This window comes from Calidris pugnax, unplaced genomic scaffold (assembly GCF_001431845.1).
Source record: "Calidris pugnax isolate Ruff unplaced genomic scaffold, ASM143184v1 scaffold179, whole genome shotgun sequence".
In the NCBI taxonomy this organism is placed as follows: Eukaryota; Metazoa; Chordata; class Aves; order Charadriiformes; family Scolopacidae; genus Calidris; species Calidris pugnax.
The window spans coordinates 1,381,908-1,393,764 of NW_015090948.1; the positions used below are offsets into that span (position 1 = coordinate 1,381,908).

An 11,857-nucleotide genomic window follows, 5' to 3' on the forward strand; every position below is an offset into this window, starting at 1 on the left:
ATCCGTGCAGAGGAGAATTTATTAGCTAGATACTAGCACTGAGAATCATTTCAGGAACTGACGCCCGAGCAGGGAACAATATAGGGAAAAATGAATGCAGTCTAACAGGCAAGGTACTGGAACAGGGCCTCAGGAAACCACAATTAAATTCCCAGCTCTCCTGAAGACTTTGTGAGTCTTTAGGCTGACCACTTTCTTTAACTTCATCTTAACCTTGGATGACTACCCACAGAATGGCAATAACAGTAATTTTTTGTATACAGTTACCTATTTAGAAATGAGCAAAATACAATCTACTAATTGATGCAGTACAGACACCCTATAGTAGCTATATAGACAACATCTTATTAAAGGATTCTGAGCATTAAGTCAAAATAAACAAACTAAATACTTGCTTTGTTAAATATACCTTGGTTAAGTTTTTTGAATTAAAATCTTCAAAAAATTTAAGTCTAAGGATGGCAAATATGGTCAGGAAAGTAAGTTAACTGCTACAACCATAAATTTAAGGACTTCTTTCTTCCTTGCACAGAAATTGTTGAGATATTGTAGATTAACACCAAATAATAATTTCTCTGGAAAACAAAATGAGATGTTCTTGCAAAACTTATTGAACTAACAAAAAATAAAGAGGTAATTCAAAGATTTTTAACATAGTCAAACAAATCAGATCTACCTAAAATATAAGGTTAATAAAAGGCATGTGACTTCAGATTATCATTAGGGATATTAAGAAAATTAATATATTGAAATTGAAGTGTAATAGCTGTAACTGCTAAAGAAAGTAATTCAGGCAGCTTTCTTTTGTGCATGGCTTTCCCAAAGTTCTGTATCCTTCTCCTAGGATCCTTATCAGCTGAATTTTTTATTTTAAATGCAAAATATTCTATTGTTTTAAAATACTTTATGATACTTTACACTGTCTCAAAACAAGGACAACGGGAAAAAAAAAATCATGTCCATGAAAGGACAGATGATGACTAGAATGGGAACTGCCAGCAGAATCACTGCTATCCAAAGCACGTGTTGCCCAGCACAGCTGTATTTTCAATCAGCTGCCATTTCACCACCAGACTACGGGAAACGATATTTAGAAATTAGAGCTCCATCACCCTCATTTCCCTGTTGGGATCCAAACAAAAACATGAATTGTAACTGTTGAAGGAGCCTCACCCAGCTCCTTAAAGACCAGTAGTTTCACTGCATGCAGAGGTCCAGAAGGAAAGCAAACATGTCTCAATATCCCTTTTTTTTAAGGTGCATAGCACCATATCTCTTTTGCTTATGTTTGCTCTTCTTCATTTAGTAATTAGTGTTAATTACTTTGGAAGTAAGTTTGAAAATAAGTATTTTTCTTAGATTTTCCTCGTTATACTTGACCTTTTTAACAGAGCGTAAAAGACACTGTAGTTACTCAGTTTAGAAACTGTGGATATTTATAGTATCTGCATTTGGCGAACCACTTAAATATTTTTGTACGCTCACTTTATATGTGCCTTCTCTAAATAATTTCTTTCCTTTAACAAACAGATTTGCATCTTGTATTGAAATGCAATCTTTAATATGGGATTAGGTATACAAGTTACTATGACCAGCAAATATGCACAATCACTTAAAACTCTATCACAGATTAGCTATTCCAGGATAAGGCTGTTACCTAATTTAACCCATTTTAGCCAAGATTAGAAACTAAAAATTGAAAAAGCGTAGCAATTATTTTTCACTTGAAGACTGACTTTTACTATGCTTCTTCCCTCAGAGTTTGGATACTGATTCAATATTAATTCACAGGAAACAATGCTTCTAACTTGGGTCATTCAAAGCATCCACTGCAGCACTTGGTTTTTCCAGTGAATTAGCATCAAACAATCTAGTCAACTGAGCCTCACAAAATATACAGTAAATTGTTACGAAAGCTGTCAAGGAACTATCAAGTGTATTAAAACATCTTCTATTCATGTCTTTCTGTCTAAAGACTGAAAATATTATTTCCATTTCAAAATTATGGAAAAATATGAAGCCTCCAAATAATGAGTCAAGAAGCAAGAAGGCAGATATCTATTAGCATAAGAACAAAATCCAAGAGAATCTGAGTTTCCTACCAGTCAAAGTTCAATCAACAAAGAGGCAAAAGGTTACTTAATTACAGCACTGTCAAAAGATCAATAGATTAAAAATATCCTTCCTTGTTTCACTTTATTCGAATGTCAACTCACACAGTAAAACAGACATAACTTGGGTATCCCTAAAGAATATTCAGAATTTCCACTACTTGGTTAGCATCAAGTATGTTCAGTCTTAAAATCTTATGCTACCTTTCTCTTCATTTTCAGGTATATTCAGTTTCTAAACACAGAAGACTCCAGTATTGTCAGTCTTCATTCAAAGTTTGATCTAAAATACAAAACTGGTCTGTTGATATGAACTAGAAAAATGCACATTTTTCCTCCATTTTGATGTTAAGAATGATTCACATAGTTATATCTTTTCATTCTTAATCATTTGCTTTTACAAACCAAAGGCTATGATGAGGGCTTACTAATGAGGCCATAAGATAATGGTGATATTAGAAACACAGCAGGGACAAACACTTTTCCATTAGATTGTTATAAGCAAGTAAATTCAGGTAAATCGTATTTTGGAAAATGCAACATAACAACGCTATTGTGTAACTCTATTACATGGCTGTTTTGAAATCAAACTGTAAGAAGTGTCAAAAACTAATGGTGTGAAATTATTGATCATTTCATTAATATTTTGATTTAACATAGTGTAACAGCCTATTCTTGGTTTTTCAATACATCTGTCCTGGTTTGGGCCAGACCGGCCACTGAAGTGAACAGCAAATGGTCTCCCCAAGGCAGATGAACAGACGGAGTCCTCCTCAGGTGGTCACCACTAAAGAAAGAGAAGGTGGACCCTTTGATCCCTCAGCTTTTATACTGAGCATGATGCAGATGGGATCGAACACCCTGCTGGCCACTTTTGGGTCACTTCTCCTGTCCCCTCCTCCCTGCAGGTGCCACTCCTCTATGCTTTTCTGCTTCCGACTCTCCAACGGGGTGTATCACAAAATTAGCCGGCCTTGGTTGTTACAGCATTAAGTATAAGCAAGAGCCTCTCTGCATACCATTCCTTGGCCTAATTATAAATAATCAGGTCCTAGCTCTCAGAGAGAGAACAGTGTCTCCACATTATGCTGTTAATTTCAGAGAGTTCAGTTAGTTAGAAGAGCCTTAGCTGAAAATTAAAATTACTGAACAGAAAATTGGTTCCGTTTTAACTCAAACCACACTATCTATAATGTTTTTTAGCAGAGTACAAGCTTCTGGGGGTCTTAAGCATACACAGTGTCTTCCCTGTGTTAGGGATCACACTCTCATTCAATCTACTCAGATAAAGAAACAAACCCTAAAATACCGCGACAATATCTATAATGTTTTTTAGCAGAGTACAAGCTTCTGGGGGTCTTAAGCATATGCAGTGTCTTTCCTGTGTTAGGGATCACACTCTCATTCAATCTACTCAGATAAAGAAACAAACCCTAAAATACTGATGTGTTTTCATAACATTAATACGTTTTAAATAATCTTTCTTACATGTATTTGCAATATCAGGTTGTCAATGTGTTTTCATAACATTAATATGTTTTAAATAATCTATCTATATATTTCTTACATGTATTTGCAATATCAGGTTGTTTGTGGAACATAAAACGAACAAAAGTTGAAGGAAGATGAAACCCAGGAAACACAAGTTGCCTTTTCCACTGTAGCATGTTTACCCCTAGAAAGTTCTAAAAAAATAAGAGACAGTCTTTTGCACACAAACATTTCATAATTAAAGTAAATTACAATGTGCAAATTTTAAGCCACTAATGCCAATTGAACTACAAAGTCTTAGAATGTTTAGGAGGTTCTTACTAAAATTTGGGCATCTTCAGCCTGCTCTTGAATAGTCTGCAAAGCCTTCGTCAGATCCTCATCATCTTCCTGAAGACTAAATTCATCATCTTCTGGAACCTAAATGAAATGATTTAAAGCTAGGTATCAACATATTTTATACATCTTTCCACTCCCAAGAAAACTATTGAAAATAATCTCGTTCTTGTTAAAATAATATTTTGCCATATTTAAAGAGAATTTATATTACCGAAATATTTATTTTAAACTGAAATATCTAAATAGAAATACCTGTGTCTTCAAAAAAGTATTTAACATAAAAATAAAAGTGAAACATAACAAATCAACTACACTAAATCTTCTCTTGAAAAATAAAGAGATGCCTAACATCATCACACTTTACAAAAAAGAGTTTCATGTCATTTCTCCTAGGATGTTTTTGTGGCTGATGAAGTAAAATAAACATATATCAGAAGATTATCCATTTAGTAAATTACCTCTTCATACTGATAATCATCTTTAGAGTCGTCTGTTAGGGTAAATTCTGCAGATTTTGTTAAGTCTGAAACAGCTGGTGAATGTGATGAGTTCCAACTTGAACAAAAAAGTATCACAAAACAAGCACCGATAAATCTGTTATCACCACCTTCGCCCTTCTTTATGACACAAGACTCTGCACTTTCAAGGCTTCTTTCACCCTTTGGGTGAACATGCCCAGCTCTAGTGAAAATTAAGTACACAGACTCAAAGTTTTCATAGCAGCTTAAACACCATTAAAATATACCTCATCAGATCTGTTGAAGTTAGAAGTCAAACACTGTTCTGAATTAAACAGTATCTAAATTCTGCTCTCACCCACACAATCATCAGTTTTCATAGGGGTCTTACTGTACTGATACTTCTACAGACTTTATGCTTTTAAGCATAACTAACTTCATGCTCTCAGAAAATGGCTTTTTTTTTATCAAATTCAGATGTGCAAGTTCAAACTCAAGCATCTGAGATCAAACACTGAGTACCAGAAGACCATTTACTGAAACTGATACAAAAACCTTAATAATTGCGGCACAATCACAACAAAAAGATAAGGAACTTTCAAAATGTAAAAATTCATTTGGTGATTATCTACAGTTCTTCCAAATGCTTTGGAGCCAAACTTTTCATTAAAAATAACTACAAAGGGTGTAAAATGAAACCCAAATAAACATTTTTCATCCACTAGCCTCACAGCCCACAAAAGTATAACAAAAATATTTTTAGCAAGATGGTCTGTGGGAAATCAGTTAGCCTATAAATTACCCGTGTAAATAAACCAGAACTTAACCTCCGAAAAAAGCTGGCAATTCAGACTTCACATACTTCAAATTTAAATGGTAACTTAAACATATAAAAAGAAAAAAAAAAGCCAACATGATTTTCCAGCTTTGCATGAAGTTTCCCAAGCCTGAATTATTCTCCTTAAAAACAGACCTTTTGCTACAGTTCTCACAGTACAATATGTACATGTAAAAGTATCATCTGCATTCAAGACCCCAGCATCACAGCATTAACAAAAGTAGTTAAATTGTAAGCCTCTGGAAAGCTAACAGCTGAAGATCATGTCCCAACAAAGGACCCTCATCTGTTTTAGAGATGTGAGGTTTGAGAGAAAAGTTGGAGAGATTTCGTTTTCTATTGTAAACCAAAAAACCAAACAGGGAAGTCATTGAGTGAATAAAGGCATAATTTTCAGTAATCAAAGCACATCTGTGTACCTCCAACTGTCCAATTAAACTACATGTTTACTATAAAAATTGCATATATAAATAGGTAGCTAGCATGAATGCTTCTTAAGAACCTCCTATCTAGGCTTAGTAGATGAAAGCAAATGCCTGTAATACACGTGCCCCCAAATTCATTTCCCAAATTACTGTATCAGACTGCAGATGTGGAACACACGACTTCAATTCAAGACACCATCTCTTTGCATCTCAAATGTGGCTTTCTGCAAAAGCTTCATTTTCCAACTTGATTGATTCCAAAATGCTTAATTCTAAAACCTGAACGATGCAGACAGAAACTCATCTCAAGAAAATGGTTGCTATGCTTTCTTTCATAAAGGGGGAGAAAAAAGAAGGAACCTCCAAAGGGCTTGATTTAACAGCCTAAACCTGTTCTCTATTGCACCAAAAGAAATCTGGATTAACTATTCTGACTTCAGCTAGTAGTAGCTAGCTGACTTCACATTCTCTCTTTAAAGAACGAGACTTTAAAAAGTGTGGTCATGTTTGTACGGCCTGAATACGTGGGTATAACATTTTTTGTATGAAGCAAAGGACAATTTCCGTATATATGTAGTAATTCCATGTACTAACGAAATATCTGCATACTTCTCTGGAACCTCAAAGTCACTTCATTACTTCATAGGACAGTATATGTCAACTTCAAATTAATTTAAATAAAGTACATTTAAATAAAATAGCGTACCCAGCAATTTTTCACACCATATTTAGTGATTTGATCAGAGGTTACTTTCTCTAAAGCTAGCTTCTGTATGGCTACAAATGACTCTTCATCTCCATCTTGACTGTTTCTTTCTGCATTTATCAAATCTTTCAATACAGAAAGAAGCACCACTGCAGTGATATCCTTGATAAGTAAACATTTCTAACACTGTTTTTTTCCTGAATTTTCTCCTGACCAGATCATCCTTGTAACCCATTATGATCTAAACTAATGTGTCATTGCAAACAGTATGCACAGACTAAAACATAACTTCTTCCTCTTTTTTTCCAAAAAACATAGCTAGGAGCACAACAAAACTGAAGAATTATTTTTTTAAAGTATTGTATTTTCCAAAAAAACACTGTCAAGTATCTCTTTTAAACACATGTCCTGATGTGATGCTTTTTTAAGCACACCACATATTGTGAAAACAGCTGTGCAGTTTCAAAGACATAGAAACTGAGGCACAAGGTTGCGAAGGACAACTTTCCACTTTTTTTAAAAATTGCTTTTATATTGGCTTACATCTTAATTCTAGCAAGGCAGGAAAAATTACAGTACTGGTAGGGCCTAACACTGAAGCTCTGATTATTTAGCCTCTAACAAAGCTCACAAGATCTTGATTAGGCAGCTCACAGCCACAAAACAGAATGGGTACAGCTGGTCTGACCTAATGACAAAACTAGAATTCGAGTCACCTAACAAAAAATTATACATTTAAAAGCCATAAATGCCTAACACAACTTGCCACAACTCACTTGAGAAAAGAATTCAAACTGATTTTTTTTCCTCTAAAAGCCATAGCAAATAAAATTATGTCTAGGTTATTGTATCCTAATCTTTTATAACTCGTTTCTTGATTAGGCAGCTCACAGCTACAAAACAGAATGGGTACAGCTGGTCTGACCTAATGACAAAACTAGAATTCGAGTCACCTAACAAAAAATTATACATTTAAAAGCCATAAATGCCTAACACAACTTGCCACAACTCACTTGAGAAAAGAATTCAAACTGATTTTTTTTCCTCTAAAAGCCATAACAAATAAAATTATGTCTAGGTTATTGTATCCTAATCTTTTATAACTTGGTCATACGCACCACCAAACAAAACGACTGTGTAGGCAGTTAGAGTGTGGCAGGCATTGGGAAATTAAAGGAGGACCTTTTCCAACAGCACATTGGGATTGTGAGTCTTAATGGTAAGTCTTGTCGTTCCTCTGTTGATATTTTGCACTAACAGATCAGCAACTAAAGCAAAAAAATAAGTTATTAAGACTTGCTTTGACTGCTTGGAGCCAAGGGGAGAGCGGGACAGGAGGAGACAATTAGCACAGATTTCCTAAGGGTCGCTCGGGGACTCTGACTCTTCACCAGCAACGAAAAAACCATCACACTCAAGCCAGCAAGACCCCAGCATCTCTTCAGGAAACACACACACACCCTGCATACTGGCCCTTTTTAGCCTCCGGGGGCAATAACCCACAAAAAGCAGCAACAAGGCGGTGGGGAGGTGAGGTTTCTGTCTTTCCCCCCCGCCTTGCCGTATGAAGTAACTTGGAAACCCGTGGGTCTCCTTTCGGGACAGTCCTGCCCCAGCTCCCCTACCACAGGCAGGGCCTCCCCACCTCAAGTCACCGCTGAGGCAGGCCCCGGGGTTCCCGGAGAGCTGGGCCCGCCTGCCTGAGGCGGGGGAACCGGCGGGACCCCAGAGACGAGGAGAAGGGGGAAGAAAAAAAGGAAGGATACTCTGCAGGCAGAAGGACGCCTCAGAGCCCGCCGCCTCCGCCATGGCCGTTGCCACCCCCGCCGGCCGGCGCGTGGGGCCGTTGCCAGGGGCGACGTCTCGCGAGAGCAGGCGCCCGCCCCATGAGGAGGCGCCGCGGGGCGGGGGCGGGAACAACGACCCCCGCGGCGATGTAATTAAAACGAGCCTCAATTAGAGTTACTCACGCTTCACTTTTCTCGTCCCCCAGAGGTCCTGTCTTTAAGTCTCTCTGAGGCGTTTTACCAGCACGGGAGGGGATGTCCTGAGGCGATCTCCTGAGGAGGTCTCCAGGGTGGTCGCCTGCAAAGGCGGGAACGGCCTCAGCGTCCCCTCAGGGCCTTCCCGCTGGCTTCTGTGCCGTTCCTGACTAGAAAAGGCTGTATTTTCTTAAAGGGAAGGAAGAAAACGGAAGGGAGCAGGAAATGGCCCCAGTCTCATGAGAAGGGGCAAATTTATTCTCCAGAGAAAACGTTTTTGTAGCTGAAACAGGTGTTTGCTGTTTCAGCTGAGGGACCACCAGCCCTGCTGTTTCAGCTGTGGGACTGATAGCTTAAATTAAGTTCATAGAATCATAGAATGATTCAGATCAGAAGGGACCTTAAAAATCATCGAGTTCCAACCCCCTGCCCTGGGCAGGGACACTTCCCACCAGACCAGGTTGCTCAAAGCCCCATCCAACCTGGCCTTGAACCCCTCCAGGGATGGGGCAGCCACAGCTTCTCTGGGCAACCTGTTCCAGGGTCTCGCCATCCTCACAGCAAATAATTTCTTCATGATATCTAATCTAAATCTCCGCTCTTTTAGTTCAAAACCATTAGCCCTCATCCCATCTCTCCACTCCCTGACAAAGAGTCCCTCCCAAGCTCTCCTGTAGGCCCCCTTCAGGTACTGGAAGGCCGCTATAAGGTCTCCCTGGAGCCTTCTCTTCTCCTGGCTGAACAAACCCAACTCTTTCATGTTTTCCTCATAGGAGAGGTGCTCCAGCCCTCCCATCATCTACATGGGCCTCTGGACTCTCTCCAACAGGTTCATGTTCTTCTTATGTTGGGGGCCTCAGACATAGACACAGTACTCCAGGTGGGGTCTCATGAGAGTAGACTAGAGGGGCAGAATCATCTCCCTCGGCCTGCTGGCCAAGCTTCTTTTGATGAAGCCCAGCCAGTATGTTCTAGTTTAATTAAGAACAGAAATTTTCTAGGCAAAAGTTTGGGAAAGAAGCGTACCATATCCTACACGTTTGTGGAGAGTACATATTATGGCTCTTAGGAGTTTGAGATAAGGTTGCAGGAGTCAACAGAAAATTTTCAGTTCCTTTTTTTCTTTTAAAATTAAGCTTAGAAGGTTCCAGACCTAAATTTCCATTGACTTAATGGGCTTTGCATGTGGTAGGAACTCAGAATCAGGGCTTGAATTCATGTAAAGTAACTGAAAATAAATGCCCAAAGTCACTTAAAAAAAAAAAAAATAAATCAAGAGAAATATTTGTAGCTGGTCTGAGAAGAGGGGCACCAGTTTTGTTTGAAGCTTTAAAAAAAAAAAAAATCTAACAATTGAAATACAGTCTGAAGATCAGAGAAGGTGGAAGCAGATGAAATTGAATTGCAACATTAAATCCAGTCTTTAGCCTGAAAAAAACAAGATGCAATCCTGCAAGAGGGCCTGTTACCTATGAAAGTATTATTTTAGCATTTTCTTTCCAGAGACTGTCACACAGGGAAGATTAAGATCGGAAAACAATTAATAGTGAAAATCAAAAGGGTCTGTGTCTTCTGGGTTTATTAAAGGAGTAGTTAAACAGCTTGATCAAAGCGCATGGGTAATAGATTCTTTAAGAAAGGCTAGAAGGATAGAAACATATTCAACCATATCCAGAATTAAATAAAAATAAATTGCAACTGAAAACAAAGAGCAAAATTTAAATAACTATTTTACTGATTTTCAAGTATAACGGAAACTATTTCTGGCAGATTTTAGCAATGACAGAGTTCTTCGTAAAAGTTATATTCTACATTCAGACAGCAGCTAGTTCAGGGTATCTTGGGGCTCGCATTTTCAGAAAGGTCAGATATGGTCATTGCAATGGTACTTTCTATTAAAAAAAAGGTTGAAATGAGAAGATAACCTGTTCTACCATATGTGGAGATTTGCCAGCGTCCTAAGGGACCCGTAGAGTTTATTAGTTTGCTTTTAAAGAAGAATCATTTGGTCAGCAATTGTTATTTCCCAAAGGTTTTGACTTCTGTTTGGAAACAGTGTTTGGTTGGCAACTTCCAAACTATTTACATCATCCCATTGTGACTACATAAATGACCTGATAGCACAATAATTTTCCTTCAAAGGCATAACAAGCCAACTTGTTTCTCTCTACCTTGTTGAGAGCCACCTACCATAAATACATTATAGTTTGTTATCGCTAAGCTGAATTCCAAGCACCAGATTCACCCTGCTTTACGGTCTCATAACAGTCTGAGTTATAAATGATTATCATCTCCCAAATGGCAATAACTGATGTTGTTACTGTATCCCATAACTTCTCATGAGAAAGACATGGAGGCAGCATCTGCTGCAGCTTGAGCGTTTCATTGAACAGACCGTTTACTTTTCTCCACACGGCAAAGACTAAGCCATGCAACTTGGCCAGATACATCAGCCAGACGAGTTACAGTATTTGAAAAACATCATTCCTGAAAACTGGACTGCTCCACAACTGTCACACACGCTCCCCACCCTTAAGGGCCAGGTACTTTTCCAGCTTTGTGCTACCAACTGAAGGACTGTGAGACTATCCTCTCATTCAGAGCAAAATATCCCAACAGGCAAACTGACTACAATTCTGATAAGTTGAGTTAAAAAAACCACAACATCCATCCAAGCCACCTTTTAGCGACTTTCCAGTAAGATATCTAAAAGGTCCAGTTTACGCACTTCATCACAAGAGAGAAGAACCCCAGCAAAGGATTATCTTGCCCCACTGACTCTTACATACCCATTTCTGCTTGTTCTTCAGGGCAGCTTTTGGGAAGAGGGGGCAAGGCAATGTCATCAAGTCAGCTGTTTGAATGAGCACGTAGCATGGCCAGGAACACTAAACAGAGAGTCACGGTGACAGTCAAGAGGCCATTGTCCTCATGGTCATGGTGGAGGCATGGGACCACAGCTGGAAGCAAGAACGAGTTGGCAAACATCTTGTTCCAACTTCTGCTGTGCCATCTGGCTTCCAGTTAGGTGACTGACGTTGAATGTATTTTCTCCGTAAAACCATCTGGCAGCAGCTTGTACAACAACGGAGAAACATGCAGAATTTGGCTAACAGTTATCCTTAGAATTGCATCAAGGGTACATGCAACACTGAGATCCTGAAATTAAAAAGAGGCTTACAAAGAAAGTTTCTTTGAATGCTGGCATTCCCGCACAGAGTATTTCAGGTGGGTTACAGGGACTGGGAAGTTATACATCCTTATATTTTGCATTTATCTATTTTACAGAGGTCCAGTAGAAATTTCCAGGGAGGAGAGGGGGGCCCATGCAGTTTTCAACAGGGAGTGAACATTGTACCCGGTGAAATGTTTGTTCTTGGAAAGTATCAACACTTTTGCCATACTACGGAAATATGTGCTTTTCCAAAATTAGAGGAGCAGGGCCTTTTTTTTTTTTTAGTTAAACATACGTAATGAAACAAATGAAAGGAGTTGGTTAGTACAAAT

At 38.5% G+C, this 11,857-nt stretch overlaps 1 long non-coding RNA gene across 1 annotated transcript; it reads right to left on the minus strand.

Annotated features, from left to right (window-relative positions):
* Positions 1-3,922: 3,922 nt before the first annotated feature.
* On the minus strand, positions 3,923-8,194 carry LOC106893760. The gene is made up of 3 exons (XR_001413161.1): positions 8,135-8,194; positions 4,400-4,446; positions 3,923-4,022 (listed from the first exon to the last, which is right to left on the minus strand). It is a non-coding gene; the product is annotated as an uncharacterized LOC106893760 (long non-coding RNA).
* Between the last annotated feature and the right edge of the window lie 3,663 nt (positions 8,195-11,857).